General features: G+C 41.6%; 1 protein-coding gene and 1 pseudogene across 12 annotated transcripts in view; one reads left to right on the forward strand and one right to left on the reverse strand.

Moving 5' to 3' along the window:
- IL36G (interleukin 36 gamma) overlaps nucleotides 1-17,682 on the forward strand; it is a 111,436-nt gene that overhangs the window by 78,215 nt on the left and 15,539 nt on the right. Inside the window, exon 2 of one of the 12 annotated variants that reach the window (XM_025868212.2) lies at nucleotides 1,142-1,271. The exons of the other annotated variants lie outside the window; for them this stretch is intronic. The gene's annotated coding sequence lies outside the window, so the exon portion shown is untranslated. The remainder of the gene's footprint in view (nucleotides 1-1,141; nucleotides 1,272-17,682) is intronic. 12 annotated transcript variants of the gene reach the window in all.
- On the reverse strand, nucleotides 12,001-12,961 carry LOC112821040 (ribosome production factor 2 homolog pseudogene; annotated as a pseudogene).

The following is a 17,682-nucleotide window of genomic DNA, read 5'->3' on the forward strand; positions in this document are numbered from 1 at the left end:
TGTCCTTATTTGCTATTCTCTATAGAAATACACAAATGTTGGGTGCCTGGGTGGCTCAGTTGGTTAAGTGTCTGCCTTCAGCTCAGGTCATGATCCCAGGGTCCTGGGATAGAGCCCTGCATCGCATCAGGCCTCCCTACTCAGTGGGGAGCCTGTTTCTGCCTCTCCCTGTGCTGCTCCCCCTGCTTGTGCTCTCTCACTCTTTCTCTCTCTCAAATAAATAAATAAAATATTAAGAAAAAAAGAAAAAAGAAACATACAAATGTTGACACAAAATGAATAAACCTTTTAGAATCTCTAAAAGAAACAAAGAGAATTTTATTTGAGCCCAAGATAGATGCCTGGGAAACATGCTCTTCACAGTGAAGAAAGTGCTCCAGGGAATGAACAGTTTTTATGGTTATATACCTTTTTACGGCTTGTAAAAGCTCAAAAGACAACAGATTAAGATGTAAGCAGGAATCATAAATTTTAATGTCAAGGAATGCAGGGAGTAGGAGCATCGATTAAGATCTTAAGGACAAGATGGTTTCCTTCAGGCTACTCATTTACAACGCAGGTGTACAGTGCGTGCTTGGTGGGCCATAAATCAGGCTTTTGGTTTAAACAAAGTTTATGTACAGTCATGCTGACTTAGAAAGAAATCTAAAATGGCTTCCCTTACATATCAGGCCTTTAGAGAAGGCCTCATCGTGAAGACCACTCAAACAAGAACAAACAGGAGCTATTTATTTAGAATTTGCTCTAGCAAAGGAGTCAGCCACCATCACTTGCATTTGGCAGTGATTCAAAGGCAGGCAGAGGAGTGGGTAAGCTGTGTGGTGACAAAGGGGGAGGGCTTCAGGTGTGTATTGACTGGAGTTGTTGGTGTGGGAAGCTGGAGGTGGGCCATCCTGTATGCTTGGCTTGAAGAGCATAGTTGGCTTTCTCTGGTTGGTCCTGAGTTGGAAGTGGAGACCGAAATAGAAAAGCTGGCAGTCACTGAACACATCCTAAGTGTGGGCCAATCGCTAGAGAAGCTGAGGGTTAGAATTCTGTTGGTCTGGCCATTCCCATTTGCAGATTCAGTCTCCTACTGTATAGAGAGTCACACTGGTATTTTGAAATTTGAATTGAGTGGTTTTTTTTTTTCTTTTCCTAGATCTTTCCTTACTCCCACAGTTTGTCTGTGTAATTAGAGGTACAGATGAAGTATCTGGAATTTGCAGCTGACTCCAAAGTGAAATAGGAGCCAACATATTCCTTGAGGGAGGTGAAGGGATCCTCGTTCAGTGAGTTCGCTTCTTTGATGTTCTTTTTCTGAAATACAAAGGAGAATTTATTAGGTAGCCAGGCTACTTTGTGAAGGAAAGAAGGAAAGATCAGGCAGTCTTTGCCAAAGTTTGGGTTTTCAGCCTTAGCATTCAGGCTTCCCATTTCCCTGAACTGGGAGGGCAGGAGGCATTTCTTTCCCAATCTCTTACTTTCAGTTGCAATGAGAGATGTTTTGGCTCTTTGACTCTATCACAGGAGGGACAGAGTTCTCCTTTAGAGACAGCCAAAGAAATATATATATATATGTATATATATATATATACATATATATATATGATTTTTCTTGATGTTATTAGCTTTTCTTTAGTGTGAAGTTGATATATAAAAGGTCTCTGGAAAAAGTCAGAAAACTGGGTCAGCTCTAGGATTAGAAAAATGATCTTTTTTTTCTTCTGACATTTCTGGTACAACACCCTCTTTCCTTTGGCATAGTCATCAAATTCTCATAGGTGAGTTGTCCCAGGAGCCAAGAACATCTCAATTCTTGGAATTTCCCTTTCCCTATGCCTCTGGCTCCTTCTTCCTTCCAACCCTTCCAGATAAACTTCTTTTAGATCCACAACCCCCTTGGGACCTATTCCTGTCACTGTTGCCCACCACCAGCTGGTTTTTGAGGCTGCTCCACAGGAGGCAGCCCTTTGCCCATCCTGGAGAAGAGAGTGGCTGAAGGCCCCATCGGGAGAGGGGCTTTATACAGGCCAGGTGGGAAGTGAGAGAAGGAGAATCATTTCTGCTAAATAAAGCAAGATGGAAGTCACCTGGGGTTGTGGTGCTTTTGTCTGGAACTGCTTTGAGACTAGAACCAGAACCAGAACTTGCTGGTTTGGGTCTCGAATAGTATGTGTATTTAAGGTTATGGATTGATTTTTACTCCTGAAAAACAGTACCAGAGATTATGAACAACGAACATGCCTTCAGTTCACCAGCCTTGGATCCCTACTTTGCCCAATGGGCTCAGGCAATATGTGTTCCTCTCAGTTTTTCACCCCAACCCATTCATCCATTCATAGAACAACTTTGGTAATTAACCACACCACTCTGGAGTCAGACTGAGTTGGGGCCAAATCCCTGTCAGTCATTTACAATCTGAACAAATTCCTAAGCTCCAAATTTCATTTTGCCCACCAGTAAAATGGGGATAATAAAAGCTATCTTACATAGGATTGATGTGAGGTATAAGGGGATTCAATGAAAGTTAATTATTATTATTTGTAATAGTATTGATAATATCCAATGGCAGTTCATCATTATTATTAGTAGTAGTTGTGTTGATAACATCCAATAAAAGTTGGTTATTATTATTAGTAGTAGTAGTAGTAGTAGTAGTAGTAGTAGTAGTGGTAGTATTGATAACCCTCTCTTCTGCACCCTCTCACTGGTGGGCCCATGACATCAGCAACGCCCAGGTGACATGGATCTCTGCTGTGTTGGGCACCAGCTGGGCCGATGGTGAGGACAGTGGAAGGGTGAGGATGACAGGGTGAGGCAGGAAGCACCCAGGAGCAGCAGTTTTGTGTTAGGAAGGGGATGGAGATGGCAGGAGTCTTGAGGAAAATGCAGAGGGGTTGTACTTGCCCTTGTGGAGCTTGTCTGAGTGGGCAGGACCAACTACAGCAGTGGCCAGGGATCTGCCTGACTATGGGGGGGTTTAGGGATTCAGTTGATCAACGCTGCTCATGGGGGATAGGGATGCAGGATAATTCTAGACAGGGAACTTGTCCCTATGCCATCTCTGATAGGGAAAATGACCAAACATCAGTGGCTGAATTCAGGCTTTGCATGAGGGAGGGTATGAGCCCACATACAGGACTGATGATTGAGTCTACGTAGAACAAAAGATATAAAATATGATTGATGTGATAGATTAGCATTTATACTATATAATGATATACAAACATAAACAAACACAACAGTCTTGTTTCTGGCTCCATAAACATGATACCTTTAGCAGGGATCTATGGTTTATACTCTCTTCCGGGTTACCCACTGATCTTAGGATCACCTGAGGAGCTTTAAAATTATAGATCTGGGTCCCATCCCCAGTGACTGATCTAATTGATGTGGGGTGGTGCTCAGACACTGGTATTTTTTGAAAGCTCCCAAGTGATTTTAAAGTGTGGCCAGGGTGAAGAGTCATTGTGCTGTAGGGTTGGGCTCCTAATTGGAAACCGTTTGCTCCATCAGGCGATACAGTTTCTGATAATAGTTAAGCTCCCCTCCTAGATTTTCTGATACAAGATGAGTCATGTTTACAAGTTTGTATCAGGAAAACTACTTTTGTCCTTGTTTTTTCCTTCTACTATTCTAACTCCAGAGTCCTTTGGCAATCCCACTGGGAGATGAATCTAGAAATTTAATCTCTTAGCAGTAGCTAAGAGTTAAGTGTTGGCATTTGTGCCAGATCTAGTTGGGACTGGTAGGAAAGCAGCACCCAGAAATCCTTTTCTCTCCCATCAACTTCAGGCCCCATTTGGATCAGATAGAGTCCTTGCTACAAGGTTTTCTTACTTTACTAAGACATTTGGAGGTCACATTTATCCGAATTATTAGTTTAGAACCACGGTTCCCAAAGTGTGAAACAAGGGGCCCTCGGGTGCCTCACCACACTCACAGAGGTGCCATGGGATGTTTTAAATTTTCAAGGGAAACACAGACATCTGTCAGACCCATAAAAACCACTATCATTAAGTTGTTTCAACCTGACTACTTAATAAACAGAACTGACTGTTAAGGCACTCCTATCTTAGAGGCTCTGTGAAGAAATTCCTGAGACACTCAGGGCACAGTGAGTTGAGAAAGTTTGGGAACCTGTGACTTAGAAGTTGGAGGTGACATTTCTTGGGCAGAGTACTTCCTTGGGATTAATAGATACTTTTGACGGTGCATTTAGGTGTGGGATGAAATCTCGAGTGGGACTGAGATGTGCTAGAAGATTGTACTAGATCTATCTGCCTGGTAAAGAAGGAACACTCTGGGGGCACTTGTGTGGTGCAGTTGGTTAAGCATCCCACTCTTGGTTTCAGCTCAGGTCATGATCTCAGGATCCTTAGGTCAAGCCCCACCTTGGGCTCTGAGTGAGTCTTCTTGAGATTCTCTCTCCCTCTCCCTCTGCCCCTCCCCACTGTGCACTTCTCTCCCACTCCCAAATAAATAAATAAATCATAAAAAAAAAAAGAACACTCTGATGCTTCCACAAGCAGCCAGGGAAGAATAAGGCATGGGGTCTGAGACTAGAGAGAAGCTGAGGGAAATGAGAAGAAAGGAAGGCCTGAGCGGTGGGACTAGAGGAGTAAGGTGGTCTCTGAGAAGTTCCTGAGAGCAGCATCACTGATAGGTGTCAACCAAGAAGGGCATAAATTGTTTGCTAGGCTGTCGTCATCTCCCATGTCTGCTGGCTCCTTGATAGTCAAGAAGCAATCAGGGGATCAGCAGCATCATTTGAGAGCTTGTTAGAAATGAATCTGGAACCCCATGCCAGACCTAGAATCAGACTCTGCATTTTAACAAAATCCCCAGATGATCCTTATGCACAGGTGTTTGAGGAGTGCAGGCTAGCTGAGAGACTCTCAAGCACTGCTGACATTGAAACATCCAAAAGAGTTTAAAAAAAACCATACTGGAACTCTTAACTTAACTGATCTAGGGAGTAGACTTGGGATCAGGATACTTTAAAGTCTTTCAGGTGTTTCTAAAGCCAAGTTTGAGAACTACTGGGCTGGTAACAACTGCTTTGTTAGAGTGGGGTTTTTTTTTTGTTTTGTTTTAGTTTGGTTTTGGTGGGCTGTGTGTGAGGGGAAACCAAAGTTCTGTGTCAGTTTGGGACAAACAGGAAAAAACTGAAATATGTGAGCCATGAGAGAGATCAACAGATATAAGAAATCAAGGACTGTAAGAGGTGGCCCTGAAGTGTTAGGGGATAGGGAAATTGAGTTTCCACCATTTGTTGGATAGGGGATTAAGCGAATTCCTGCTTAAACATTGCAAAAAGGATGACTCCAATAGCCTGGAGCAGTTGGAGACATGTAGGTGACTGCCATCCAGTTACAGACAGAATTGGCTCACAAGGGAGCGCTTGGATGGCTCAGTCAGTTAAGTGTCTGCCTTTGGCTCAGGTCATGATCTCAGGGTCCTGGGACTGAGCCCCGTGTCGGGCTTCATTCTCAGCGGGGTGTTTGCTTCTCCCTCTCCCTCTGCCCCTCTCTCCACTTATGCACTCTCTCTCTCTGTCTCTCTCTCAAATAAATAAATAAAATTTTTTTATTTTATTATGTTAGTCACCATATATTACATCATTAGTTTTTGATGTGGTGATCCACGATCCATTGTTTTCCTATAACACCCAGTGCTCCATGCAGTACGTGCCCTCCTTAATACCCATCACCGGGCTAACCCACCCCCCCACTCCCCTCCCCTCTAAAACCCTCAGTTTGTTTCTCAGAGTCCACAGTCTCTCATGGTTCATCTCCCCCTCCGATTTCCCCCCTTCATTTTCCCCTCCCTTCTCCTAATGTCCTCCATGCTGTTCCTTATGTTCCACAAATAAGTGAAACCATATGATAATTGACTTTCTCTGCTTGACTTATTTCACTTAGCATAATCTCCTCCAGTCCCATCCATGTGGATGTAAAAGTTGGGTATTCATCCTTTCTGATGGCTGAGTTATATTCCATTGTATATATAGACCACATCTTCTTTATCCATTCATCTATTGAAGGGCATCTCGGCTCTTTCCACAGTTTGGCTATTGTAGACACTGCTGCTATGAACATTGGGGTGCATAGCGCCCTTCTTTTCACTACATCTGTGTCTTTGGGGTAAATACCTAGCAGTGCAATTGCTGGGCCATAGGGTAGCTTTATTTTTAAATTTTTGAGGAACCTCCACACTGTTTTCCAAAGTGGCTGTACCAACTTGCATTCCCACCAACAGTGTCAGAGGGTTCCCCTTTCTCCACAACCTCTCCAACATTTGTTGTTTCTTTCCCTGTCCATTTTTGCCATTCTAACTGGTGTAAGGTGGTATCTCAAAGTGGTTTTGATTTGAATTTCCACTTCTCTGAAGAAGACATACAAATGGCTAACAGACACATGAAAAAATGTTCATCATCATTAGCCATCAGGGAAATTCAAATCAAATAAATAAAATCTTAAAAAAAATAAAAAAAAAGAATTGGCTCACAAGGGTAATAAAATTCACAATAAATCTTCAGAGGGTATCCACTCAGATGATATCCACAGAGCCACCTAAAAAAAATGCTATATTCAGTCTTCTGGGATCTGTATCCAACAAGCAAAGAAGGCCAAAGCAATGGCTTCCAGAAGTACTTTCCTAAAAATTTTCTATTTGCCTGCAAAATTAATCAGTCCAGCCCCTGGACTAGAGGGAGTAAGTGACATATCAGTGGTACCCTACCACAGTGCATCAAGGTATGTATTTTCTCAAGCGCCATTCTCTCTTTCCCCCTAGATCACTGACAACCCATTGATTTCTAGGGAAATTCCTCCTGGGATAAAATGGCTCTTCTTGTATCTTGGAGAAGGTTGCTCAGAGAAGGTCTTGGGGATAAAATTTGGAAAAGTTAGAAAAGCCTTAGGGAGGAGGCCCTCCTAGTGAGAAGACGGCCAGACAGCTAAGGAAGTCAATTTTGGGTTGGGCCAGAGGGTTGAGAAGGGCCAAAGTCAATGGTGTCCACAGCCCAGGAGGGTGTTCCAGAAACTGGGGGTGAGAACCACGTACCTGAGCTAGGGATGTACGATGCGTGCAGCTCTAAATGGATGTCTGGAGCTGTCTTTTTTTTTTTTTTAAGATTTTATTTATTTATTTGAGAGAGAGAGCACAGTGTGAGAGAGGGTACAAGGAGGGGGGAGAGGCAGAGGGAGAGGGAAAAGCAGGTTCCCTGCTGAGTAGGGTGCCTGACGAAGGCTTGATCCCAGCATGATGACCTGAGCTGAAGGCCTGCGCTTAACCCACTGAGCCACTCAGGTGCCCCGTATGTTGTGTCTTATATAACACTGAGACTATTGCCTCATTGAAAAAAATAAAATGAGAGTGGATTGATGTGAAATAATGAAAGCAACAATTAGTCAATAGCCTATTTGTAGGGCAGAATAAATACAGTACACATTCTTTGACATTCTTCTCCTTGACAAGGGTGGTCAGTGTTCCCTTCTCTTGACTCTGAGTGGGCTCTGTGATTGCTTAACCAGTATTTAACAGAATGCAGTAGAATTGTGCCATTCCCAGCCACATCCAGGTCTTAAGGACTGGCAACTTAAAAAAAAAAATTGAGATATAATTAACATATAACATTGCATAAACGTATTGGTTTGATACATTTATATATTGCAATATGACTACTACAGTATTTAGCTAACATACCTTTGTCATATCACACAGTTATAATTTCTTTTTTTGTGTGTTGGGAACACTTAGGATCTGGTCTGTTAGCAACTTCAAAGTTTATAAAGAGTATTGTTGATTATAATCGCTATGTTGTGCATTAGATCTCTAGAACTTGTTTATCTACTATTTGCAAATTTGTACCCTTAAATAACATCTCCCCAGTTCCCCCATCCCCCAGCCCCTGGTAAGCATTTTGCTCTCTGTTTTTGCAAGTTCGGTTTTTTTTTTTTTTAGATTCTACATATAAGAGATATCATACAGTATTTGTCTTTCTCTCTGACTTATCTCAATTAGCATGATGCCCTCAATGTCCATCCATGTTGTTGCAAATGACAAGTTTTCCTTCTTTCTCATGGCTGAGTGATATTCAGTTGTATAAGTATACCACATCTTCTTAATTCACTCATCCATTGACAGGCCCAAAGGTTGTTTCTGTATCTTGGCTATTGTGAATAATGCTGCAGTGAACAGGGGTGTGTGGATATCTCTTCAAGATACTGATTTCAGTTCCTTCAGGTATATACCCAGGAGTGGGATTGCTGGATCATATGGTAATTCCTGCTCACAGAGGGAAGGTTGCCTCAAGCCAGGGCAGAACCGGATCATATGGTAGTTCCGTTTTTAGTTTTTTGAGGAACCTCCATACTGTTTTCCATGATGGCTATGACATTTTACATTCCCAGCAGCAGTGTAAAAGGGTTCCCTTTTCTCCACATTCACACCAACATTTGTTATCTCTTGTCTTTTTGATAAAAGGTAGCTTTTATGTAGTATCTCCTGAAATATGTATTCTTGTACACCAGTCATCACATTGTGAGAAATTCCAGGCAGCCTTGGGAAGAGGTCCACGTGGAAAGGAATTGGGGTCCCACTGACAGCCCAGCTGAGCTCCTAGCTGACAGCCAGCACCAACATGCCAGCCAAGTGAGTGGCCTCCTGGAAATGCATCCTTCAGCCATATGAAACAGAGGCAACCATTTCAGCTGAGCCCTGCCCATATTGCAGAATTATGAGTAAAATAAGCCACTAAGTTTTGGGGTGGTGTGTGATGCAGTAATAATCATTGGAACTGAATTTGGTACCAGCAGTGAGGTGCTCCAGTGACTAAAGCTTACAACATTTGCCATTGTCTTGGGCTTGGGTGTCAGATGGAAGTTGGAAGATTTTGGGGAGACTTTTAGTGAGGGCTAAGATAGTGAGGAAAGTGCTACTGACAAAAATGATATATGTGTTATGTAGGGGTGTGTTGCCTGAAGTAATGTGGGAAACTGGAAGACCTCAGAGGGATTTAGGACATGCCTAGTAGGTCCTTGAAAAAAACAGAAGCCTCACAGGTGATAGAAGGTAGAGCGGGCTGTCTTGAAAAGAAATGTAGGTGTGTTTTTCCCCAAATGGAATTGATTATACATTGAAAATGCAAAACATTTTTAAAAGAATTATGGTAGCTTGGACTGAAAGGGACAGAGAAGTAAAAAAGAGAGGCCTTAATATATAAAATATTATATAAATATATATTATAAATGTATATTATATAAATATATACCTATATAAAACATTATATAAATATGAAATATATTGTATATATATGTAAAAATATATATTACATATTATATAAAAAAATAATGGCCCCAAAGATATGTACATCCTCATCCCAGAACTTGTGCATATGTTACCTTACATGGCAAGAGGGCCCTGCAGATGTGATTTGGTTAAGGATCTTGAGGTAGGGTGATGATTCTGGATTATGCAGGTGGGCCAAGGTAATTACAAGGGTTCTTATAAGTGAAAGAGGACGTTAGGAGGGTCAGAGTCAGAGCGATGCAGTGTTTAAAAAGATTCAACTAGCCATTGCTGTCTTTGAAGATGGAGGGGAGATATGGAATACAGGTGCCTCCTAGAAGCTGGAAAAGCAAGGAAACAATTCTCCCCTAGAGCCTCCAGAAAGAGCCTGCCAACATCTTGATTTTGGCCCATGAGACCCATTTCCAACCTCTGACTTCCAGAACTGGAGGACCATGTTTTTTTGTTTTTTTAAAAGATTTTATTTATTTGAGAGAGAGAATGAGAGAGAGAGAGAGAGAGAGAGCATGAGAGGGGGGAGGGTCAGAGGGAGAAGCAGACTCCCTGCTGAGCAGGGAGCCCGATGCGGGACTCGATCCCGGGACTTCGGGACCATGACCAGTCGCTTAACCAACTGAGCCACCCAGGCGCCCTGGAGGACCATGTTTGAGATGTTTGCATTATGAAGTTTGTGGTAATTTTTTTTATAGCAGCCATAGGAAACGAATACAGACCTCCAGCTTTCCATGGGCCAGAGGCAGGTGGAGAGAAACCCTCCACTGCAGACATGGGCTACTCCATACAGAAAAGTAAGGGGGGCTCAGAGGGTGGGGCTGATGGCTCCCTGGTAGCCTGCTCCCAGGGAACAAGGCAGGTCCCTAACCAAGGAATTGATGATGTGGTCCCAGCTGGACTTGTGAACTGCTATGAACCAGGGACTGCTGTGTATGTCTGGAACTTCCCCTTCTGAACAGGAAGATCTCTGTGGTTGCTCTCTGCCTCTTTACCACTGCGTGTTGGGTATGTGTGGATAGATAACTTATCTCTTTGGTTCACAGGTCTTCAGATTGGGAGAAACTTCATCCAATAAGCCATATCTATACCTGGACCTGATTTAGACCAGGGATGGGCAACTTTTTCTGTAAAGGACCAGATAGTAAATCTTTTCTGTTTAACAGGCCATCTAGTCTCTGTCATGACTACCCAACTGTGCCATTGGAGCCCAAAGGCAGTCATACACAATGTGTAAATGTGTGGGCAGGTCAGATCTGGTCTGTAGGCCAGAGTTTATCTGACTGAGATGATGAGGTCCTGGACATCAAGCTGATGCCTTAACTGGATGAGATCTTGGGAGCCCTTGGGTGAGCATACGTGTATTTTGCATAAGTGAGGAATAGAAATAAGGCAGACTAAGATAGATTAAAAATAAAGGCAAATTCTTTGACATTTTTCTCATTGAGAGATGGCATTTATGTGTACTCCTCTTGAATCAGTGCAGGTTCTGTGATAGATCAATAGAATTATGACAGAAATGAAGTATTGCCAGTTTCTGGGTGCAGGCCTTAAAAGATTAGCAACTTCGACTGTTCCTCCACTTTTTTGGAGGTTGGGATACTTGTTCTTGGAATGCAGCTGCCATTCTGTAAAGAAACCTGAGCAGCCACGGTATGGGTTATGTGAGCATTTGTGGCTCTGAAAATTTGACTTAGAAACAGACCTGTGAGATACAGTCTGTTCCTAACTCTGGCTCTATGTATGCCTTTTAACTGGGCCCAGTGAGTTGTTGCAGCTCTGGGCCTGGACCCATAGGGCCATGGGGCACAGAAGTGGTGCCAGGAACAGGACTGGGGACACAGGTGGTCCTTGCCGCGTGATTCTCATGATATACTTCCATAGAGCTATGTGTTCCTCCTGCCCCCCAAGTCTTTGTTTAATTTATAAGTTAATTCTTTTAGCAACAACAGAAGTAGAAGAGCAGGAGTTACTCCTCCATTTAACATAGGAAGCACTTGTGGGGTCCAAGGATCGTTAAGGGCAGGATGGGCCAAAAGGACTCTTCTGCTAGTCCCAAGCTCAGCTCTTTCTGTGGGGCTAGTCCGTGGAGGAGACCAGAGGGCCTTGTGCCCTCCAGAGCCAACTTCCAATGATCTGTTTTCTCCCAGCTCTGATTCTAGGACAATGCCTCATCAATTGTGGGTTGAGAACATAGTCATAAAAATCAATAGAAAAAAAAGTGGAATAGAACATACATCAGAATCCATTAAACATAGTAAGGGTGAATAATATATTATGAAATATCTATTCTACATTTAGCTCACAAATTCTTGGTAAAACTCTTTTTTTTTTTTTTAACTATTCAGCAGGAATATTCTGCTCCCATGTCTTAAGGAGCTGAAAATGGATTGGGTGGGAACAGTTGGGTTTTTTAAGACACACCGATGTTTTAGCATCATGTGGTGTGGAATTCAGATGTCCCATAAGATTTTACACCCTAGATCTTCCCTCTGAATTCGATAATCACCCAAAGTAACTGAATCTCAGTGCTTTCGGAAAGAACTTGACATAAAGCCATGACACCTTTCTATTTCCTCAGCCCAATTACCAGGACACAAACTCCTGTAATGCTTCTAGAATATCTTTTTTTTTTTTTTTTACCATGCTACAAAAATATTTAATAAAATCTTTAAGAAACTTAGAAATGACTGATGATTGATAATTCTCTTAAGTAAACAGACTGTAATAACATTATAGTCACTGGCTAAGTTCCATCAGTTTTTTTTAATTCTCTTTGATTTTTTCTCTTGGTCTTCTGTTATCCTTTCTGCAGGTCGCTTCTTCAACCCCTTCATTTTCCTGGTTTGTAGTTTGCTTAGGTCTTGCTTCTGCATATGAATCCTTCCATAAGTTGTACCAAAAGTATCATGGGAGACATTTTTCTTCTTCTTTGGCTTGAGCGCTTTTGGCATTTTCATAGATAATTTATAAAGATCATCTGATGCCAGATGTGTCCTCCTCAGAACCAGATCCAATGAGGGCCCTATCTCTTCCAATTCAATCCTTGGTATTCTACAGCCAGATTTCTTCAACAGCAACTTACAGCTTCGAAAGTAAATCTTCCCATTCAATGCAGTGAAGTGCAGAACATACTCTAAACCAGCCAGGCGGATATTTGGTACTGTGGGGCCTCTGAAGAAATCAATAAGAAGACTTTTTAGCCTTCTGTAGTCTTCTGTTACATCAAAATCATCACCAGCAAATATTAATATGGGTTTTGTTCCCTCGGGACGTTTACTATTCTTAATATCTTTTAGAGAGACAAACTTCTCGATACCCAACTCAATCATATCCAGCACATGGTAGTCATACATACAACCTATTACTAGATTATTTGGCCGCTTCTTATTATGGGAGCCAAACATAAAGAACAATCTGACTTCTTTGAAAAGAATTCCAATGATGTCTGATCCTCAAATGGTCTTGTAATGTTTTTCTTTTTATACAGAACTCCATACGGTTTTTTCAGTGCATATACATCTTTAAGTACTTGTGTCACCATGGAATTTTCATTTCCCCCTTTAATCAGCATAGCATTTTCAATATTTTCACTGAGTTTTGGTTCTCTCTTCTCAAGGAATCTCTTGGCTCTTTTCATTTTGGGCTTTACAACTCGATCCAAAGCATCCATGGCTACCGCAACGTGAATCCCAGGAACCTAGAATATCTTATTTTTTTAAAAGCATTTATTGGCTCATGAATATTCATCCCCAGTATCTTGTCTTGTAGAATTTCTCTTTAGTGATCTCAATGGCTGTAGTAATTGGGCACAGTTACTTATGCATTTTTATCAATCTGAAATGAAAATTTTAACTTAATATTCTATTAGTAGTTATTATTTGAGAGTGGAACCTTTTCTTTTCCCTCCATTGGTCTCAAGCAATGTAACAGCTTTCACAGGCTAGGTAAGGGACTGATTCTGCCACTGTGTGAGGCATTTGCCTTTAACAGTTAACTGCATCATTCTGTGACCAGCTCCTGTTGTAACCAAGCTCACAAAATCATTGTTTCTTATTTTGCATTTGTAGACACTTTGGGAATCTCCATTCACCTTGCAAGGTGTCCTCACAGTTTGTTTCCTGCTCCTGGTGATAACTCTTCCATGCAAACAAGACTTTTAAACTAAGGAAGAGAATTATTTGGAGCACGAATCCAAATATAATTGTTATTATGTCTGCTACAAAACAAGACACCAATACCAAAATGGAGTCATTCATGCTAAGCCCCATGTCACCAAACTGAGGCTCAATTACAGTTTTAGCTCTCCCTGAAATGGAGTCTGAAACCAGCAGTAAAAAACAAAAACAAAAACAAAACAACAAAAAAAACAAAACAAGGCAGGTCATTCAGGAGTCACCTGCTCGGCACTAGCTAGGTAATCTGCCTGAAACACCTCTGCCATCACCTAAGGGAAAGTAACCTTGCAATAAGCAAAAATTAACCTGATATTTTGCCAAGTAGGCAATCTTTGTTTCCGCTCCCTTCTGCCTATTAAAGTCTTTCATTCTTCACAGCTCCTCAGAGCTCCTTTCTAGCTGCTAGATTGGATGCTGCTGGATTGGAATTGATTTCTGCTCAAATAAATTCTTAAAATTTTTAATATGCCTCAGTTTTTTCTTTTAACATGTGGATGACAGAGTTTTGTCCCCACAGCTGTCAATGACTTGTGAATTAGATACCTTTCTAGTTTTATTTAAATTTTATACACCCTGTTCCCCAGAAAGTAAACAATTTATGAAAATTGAATGTTTCATCTTAAGGAGGCTGTAGGCCTTTATGACTTTACACAAATTTTCATAATTTTTTGTTACCTACATTTTAAAGAATATTTCAAAATTCCAAAAAATTAATCATGCAACAAGAAAAGTAAAATATACTGATATAGTAAATTTCATGTATTCATTCAGTAACTAAAAATCTGAATATTTCACCAAAAAAAGGCTTCAGTCATATAAATGCAAATTATTTAAAACAATAATTTGCTGAAGGTACAAAGACCAAAAGTCCACTTTAACTAGCTCAATTGAATTTTGTTAAACTATTTTGTATTTTTTGAAAATGTATTTCATTATGAAATTCCATCAGATTTTGGTAGGTTAACATTATAAGCCGATAATAAATTTACATGTATGTGTGAACTCGGTTGCAAGGTAAAATGTATTTCAAACTGGGATGCAGTAAAAAAGAAGTTTGCAAGCATGATTCTAAGCTTGCGACAAAGGTCCTCCGTTCAGACGCCTCGCTGAGTTGAGCTCCAGGCCCACCCCCGCCCCCCAACCCCCAAACCCCCAAACTGGCGCTGGATGTGGCCTGCGGAGGCTTGGCCTTTTAATGTCATTCGGTGCCGTGGCTCCCTCTGCTGGTCCCAGGAGGCACAGCTGACCTCTCAGCCAGGGCCTTATCTCCAAGTCCTGAAGATGTTCTAGGGTGACCAAAGGGCGGTCTTTGGATTCTCTGACAGCCAGGCCCTCTCTGTAGCAGCATCTAGGAGTGGGCAGGGGCTGAGGATGGCTCTTGAAGGGGTTTGTGATGAACCAAACACTTGCATTCATGAATCCACCATGAGCAAGCTGGTGAGCTGAATCAGCTCATAACAGGTCTGGTGGACTCACTATGGAGCTTGGACTTGCTGGGGGGAGTGGTGTGACTGGGTCTGAATTTTAGAGAGATTTCTTTTGTTTGTTTGTTTTTAAAAGATTTTATTTATTTGAGAGAGAATGAGAGTGAGAGCGCGCGCATGAAGGGGGAAGAGTCAGAGGGAGAAGCAGACTCCCTGCTGAGCAGGGAGCCTGATGCGGGACTCATCCAGGGACTCCAGGATCATGACCTGAGCCGAAGGCAGACACTTAACCAACTGAGCCACCCAGATGCCCCTAGAGAGATTTCTTGGCCAAACTCAGGCAGACAGCCTGGAGCATGGAGCGCCTGGAGGTGGGTAGGCAATTATGGGCCGGGTCAGGAATCCAGGTGATAAGTGGTGCCCCTGAGTCTCAGGAGGATGTGCCCCATGTCTCTACCTGCTCTGTGTCTGTGAGACTGACCTTGTGGGTTGCTTCAGGGGTCTTTTGTCCTCTGACTTCTGGTTGGGCTGAGGCAATGGGAGATCAGAGGGAAGGAGGAGAGTTTGGTTAGTGTGCCCCCCTCCCCCAGTTGTCTGTAGCATTCCTTTCTGATATAGAAGCCATACTTCAGTTCTAGGTATACCAGTCACTGGCAAAGCCCCTTGCCCCTTCTCCTCTTGGGGGTGTGGGGGTAGGGGATTCCAGCTGTTGGCAGCTCCCGTGCTTCATTCTCTCCTGTTGCTTTCTCTAAACCTGCCTGCAATTTTGTAAATATTCCCTTGCTTACATTCTTCCCAATGTGCACCTTCTGAGTATACTTCTTTCCCTTGCCAGGTCCTGAGCCATGCTAAAGATTTTGAACTTTATTGTTCAGGCAGTGAGGAATCATTGAAGGTTTTAGAGGACAATAGCAAGAGCAGATGTGTATTTGTAAAATCTGTTTTACAAATCTGTCGAACTGAAATGAGCAGGACAGGCCAATCAGTGGGGATTTGAGGCAAGTAAACCATTAACAGGCAGCACCATGAATCCAAGTGATAAACCGAGACCCTGAGCCCCACATCGTTGGGTCAGGGAATGGGAGAGGGAAGCCAAGCATTAGATGAGCATCCCAGTTGCACATATTATTTGGTAATTAACTTTAAAAACCTCTACATTTAATGTTTTGGTTTTTTAGTGTTAAAAAAATGAGTGTATCAAAAGTGTCAAACCAAAATGTTGTGTTTTGCCTTGGCTCTCAGCCCCTGCCCCTTCCACACAGGCTTGGACCAAGTGGCCGCACCTTCACTGATGTGGTACCTTGATCTTTCTGGCACCAAAGCTGCATCTTTAATGTCCAATCAAAACATAATGAATGGTGAGCCACAAATATGAGCACATACGGAATTTTAAATTTTCTAGCCACCATGTTAACAAAATTAAACAGAAGTAGGTGAAAATCAAAATATACAAAGATCTCTTTACATTCAGTGATGTGAGAACAAACAACCCAATTAAAAATTAGCAAAGAAATCTGAAGAGACACCTCACCAAAGAAGATATACAGATGGCAAATAGGTATATGAAAAGATGCTCACCATCATACGTCATTAGGGAATTGCAAATTAAAACAACAGTGAGACACCATTACACACCTATTGAAATGGCCAAGCTCTGGAACACTGACAACGCCAAATGCTGGTGAGGATGTGAAGCAGCAGGAACCATGCCTGGTGGGAGTGCACAGTGGTTCAGCCTCTTTGGAAGACAGTCTGTCAGTTTGTTTTTTTTGTTTTGTTCTTTTTACAAAGCTGAACACAGTCTTACTGTATGATCCAGCAATTGCATTCCATACAAAATTTGCACATGAAAGTTTATAGTAGCCTTTAGGGCTTCAGAATATCATATTTTCCCCCAAAATAATTTCCAAAATGTTGTATTAATATCTTATGAATATTTTAGAAATTCAATTGTTTAATAAAATTAATTTGTTACCAAAATTTTAATTTATTAAGTATTTCATGTGATTTGTTTTGAAATATCCTTAAACATAAAGATAACCTAAAATTTTAAGAATTAATTTTCTGGAGCCATAAGGCCTTTATTTATATTAAATAGATTAATGCTTTATGGAGATTTATTTTCTAGCCAGCATAATAGATAATTTTGGTTAAAGCTGAGAAGTCTCAGACTGACAAGACAAATGTTTGTTTTGTTTGGGGAAAAACAACCAAGAAATTAGGCTTATCTTATTTAATTTTTTTTAAGAAACTAAGTTTAAATCACCAATTAGGCAATATAGTAGAGAACACCTCAGTTTGGATTTGCCCAACTGATAATTCTCCTTCTCATTGTCTAAACACCTCATTCATATGGAAAAATGATCAGAGAATCAGCAGTACCAAACCAACTACTCTAGCAGTTTACCATAATACATTCATTTCATTTTTCTTTTTAACTTTTTATTAGAAATAATAATAGACACAGAAAAAGTTCAAAAAAAGTACAGGAGTTTACAAATATCATTTGCCTAGCTTCCTCTAATGTTAGAAATTTAAATAACCATCTCCAGCCCAGAGAGGATGGCTACCGATGAGTTCTTCAGGAGACTGGAGTGCCCTTCACCAATACATTTGCTCTTGGTCCCTCGGGTCATCCTGGGGTGGATGATTAATGGGCAGCTGAGTAACAGGTGTGTTCCAACATTCTCTCCATCTCCCTGAGCCTCCTGTACAGCAACAGCTCAACCTGAGCTACATATGTATTTACAATGTCAGCACTCTGTGGCAATGACTAATTCATCATAGGGTTT

The sequence above is a fragment of the Callorhinus ursinus genome, unplaced genomic scaffold (genome assembly GCF_003265705.2).
Source record: "Callorhinus ursinus isolate GAN/ISIS: 27379988/994484 unplaced genomic scaffold, GSC_fseal_2.0 scaffold10, whole genome shotgun sequence".
Lineage (NCBI taxonomy): Eukaryota > Metazoa > Chordata > Mammalia > Carnivora > Otariidae > Callorhinus > Callorhinus ursinus.